A 3547-nucleotide genomic window follows, 5' to 3' on the forward strand; every position below is an offset into this window, starting at 1 on the left:
TTAGACAGCGAAGATGATGAAAGACAGACAAAAATTAAAGCAACAAACAAAAGCTTTTATTCTCTGCACACGAAATCAACCAGATCTTCAAAGAGTTTCAGTTCCACTGTGTTAACCTGACAGAAAAAAAGCAAAATGAAATGTAGGACATCGTCTCAACGTGGGGAAGAGGGACAGGATCCAGGAACAGGTTCGCTTCAGACTCATTTCCTCTTGATGGTGGAGTTACATTTTCTTTCTCATTACTTTTGGTTTTGCTGTTATGAAAAGTATGACTGATTTTACAAGATTTTTTCATTTCTTTTTCTGTATTTATATTTGAAAGCCATGAGGGGAAAAACCAACAAGATGTTTGTTTTGTCTATTAAGGTAAAACACCTGAAAATTAAAGGGATCATATGAGGTCAAAAAGGCTTCTTTGATGCAGGAACACAAATGCGATGCGTTCCGTTTAGCTTTGCAGAGCGATTAAAGGCAGCATAATGATCAGGAGTCTGGACCCTTCTACCCTGTGGGACACCTGCCAGCCTGCAGGTGTCTTCTCCTTCTAAACGTCCAGATCTTGTCTAATCGAAAAAGAAAAATTCTAGCCCCTATTTGCATTTAATTGTCCTTGTTTTTTAACATAATTAAGATAGTGCAAGCATTCCTGCAAGGCCGGCGTCCCCCTCTCTCTGTCTTGCTGGCAGAGCTTCACATGTGCGCTATAATTGGATACCACCCCGTCCAAGAACAGTCCCTGCCAGGACAGGACAGGAACTGTGCAAATGGGTTTTGTGGAAACAAAAGGGTAAATAAACTAGTTGGGGGGGGGGGGGGTCTTTAAAAAGAAAGAAAATGTATTTTTTTTCCTCTAGCCTCTGAGGAGACTAAGTACGACTGCTGAAGGATAGATAGATCCTTCTATTTTTCTGTGCCTGCTCGTTTCTCCTTTTTCAGTTATGAAAATAAAAATACTGCACGTCTTTGTCAAGTTAGCACAGAACAAAGTGACAGAGATGTAAGTTGGCTGGCTTCCTGCTGGCTAACACTTAGATGAGATGGCACAGGATTAGCTCAGGACCAGACTTTGAAAATGGAGAAAATAGATCAAAGCTGAATGATGAAAGTGGTGATTTTCCAAAGTCTTTTTGGCCATTTGATGCCAGTGTGCACCTTACCAGATCGCATATTCAAGGTCTCATTTTATGGACTAAAACAGAATCATTCTTCCAATGAATCATGGTAAAATGGTCTAAAACTGTGAAAAGTGTTAATTTTCTGTTGTGTGAAACAGCGTGGCGTTGGTTAACCGGATCGGTTAGCGTGTTTTTATCTGTCAAAGCCTCCAGGCTGTTAGACTGGCATTCAGATTGACAGTTAAACTGCATCATGTTCTTAAAAGCCATATACAAGGCCACTGAAAAGCAAGGTGTAGTTCCATACTGTCACTGTCACCTTTCAAAAAAACTACAGCAGGAACTAGATGTGTTGATGGACAGGTCACCAACCGTGCAGATGACAAACCGTCCATCAACGCATGACCTGCCACGGAGGAAGAAGCTTCTCAGCCTGGCAGTCTGGAGGTTTTCCACAAAACTCACCTGGGAAGCAAAAATGTGTCTTATGCACATTTCGGACCAAGACTTTAATAACATGCAGAGGTTACACTTTCGGATTTTCATAAGCTTAGAGTAATTTAATGAAATAAAATTTAAAATCTGATCACTGATCTATACAATGATTGATTTATATTGGATTAAACAAATAAATGTTCATTTTTTGACTAGAAATGATAGAATTTGAACATTTTCTGAAATAATATGGAACAAACTCAAGATAAGGCAGTGGCGCAAAACCCCAAATTCAGCAACAAAATGCATGAAGCATCAAGTCAGCCAATTATTTTCAGCTACACTTTGTGTAGACTTTGGGGCAGGGAGGTGATTATATTGGGGTGACAGACACACCCCATGTAGTGTTTTCCACATAACCATCTCACTGCGTTCAGTGAACCCTAATTATTGGAGCCAAAGCCAAATGATCCAAACAGAAAACCCTTTTCAATGTGGCATCAATGCTAACGTTCTGTGGTGGAGTCAGTCCAAGTTCATCATTCAAACAGCCGTGAACAGACAAGCAGCACCACCTGACCACAGCGCCTTCCCGTTGGTGGTAGACAGTCAGGAGTTGCAGGTGAACTTGGTGAGTCTCAAAGTATCATCAGCAGACTCGCATCAAGACTCAGAACTACTGTCAGAGTTTGTGACCGACCCAGGAGTGGAGCCCCCCCAGTGACAGACCACAACCATGACCAGAACCTAAGCACCTCTGACCTCAGACGTGGTTCAGCAAACGCCACACAGCTGCAGGCCCATTTACTAGATGTGAGGGGTAGAGTTTGTCTGGAAACCCTAGTACCCCTCACATCTGGATACCCTAGAACTAGATGTGAGGGGTATTAGGGTTTCCAGACATTTGCAGTACAAGACCATGTGACCTGGACAATCCAGCAATGGTCTACTGTCCTGTTCAGGGTTTAGTGTCAGGTCACCTCACACAGCAATGATGGTCATCAGCGTTAATGTAGAAGGCAGGATGAGCGATACACCGAGGTCAACATGGTTTGCTTTGGTGGTGGAGGGCAACAGACTGGGCAGGCATCACCAGGTTATTGTAGATGGTCCAGTCATTGCAGGTTCTTAATTCAGAGACTTCATAGAACCATCATCATCCCCCAATTCCACCAGAACACCCCCAACTTTAGTTCATGGATGATAATGCACCACCTCAAGTGCCAGAATTGTCACGGCTGGACTTCAGGAAATGGGAATTCCTCATATGGTTTGGCCACCAATGACCCCTGACCTGAACCCTACAGAGCACGACTGGGACCAGCTGAAACAGAGACTGGATGATCGGACCCCCAAGTGACCTGGCAGAACTGCATGTAAAGCTTGTGGAAGAATGAAACACCTCAGAACAACATCACGAAGCTAATGAGGAGCATGAGACGTCTCTGTCAAGCTGTTATTGCAGCAAATGGTGGAAATACTCGTTATTGACATAGTCCATGTTTGTTATTTGGGTATTATAAGTGTCTTCATTTTTGAGGTTCTAAATATCAAACTAATGAAAATGACATTTCTTCTCATTCATTATTAGTGATATCAAAGGGCAATTTTACATAGTTCATTAAAAAAATTCTGATCAAAAAAGAAAAGCGCTCATTTAAATAATAATATCCCTAACTTATTGTGAGTCGTGTTTTTCAATTCCGCTGAGTCCTGATCATTCTAATTGGTAACAAAAGTTGTCATGTATTTTAGTGTTGCTAGTAATCGCAGATTAGGGTTTAAACAGTAATCCCAGTACAAAGCAAGCAAAGATGTTGCTACATGACCTTTGTTTCACAGGAAAATCCTGTGAATATTTTGACTAAATACCCTAACACTTTCCACCTCACACTTCTTATGCGTTTTTGTGTTGCCTTTCTCCAAACTGGCATGCAGGGCTGGCTCACAAGAAAAACCATTATCAGTCCACACACTCCTCTTTGACATTCTCC

Source organism: Oryzias latipes, chromosome 21 (genome assembly GCF_002234675.1).
Source record: "Oryzias latipes chromosome 21, ASM223467v1".
Classification (NCBI taxonomy): domain Eukaryota; kingdom Metazoa; phylum Chordata; class Actinopteri; order Beloniformes; family Adrianichthyidae; genus Oryzias; species Oryzias latipes.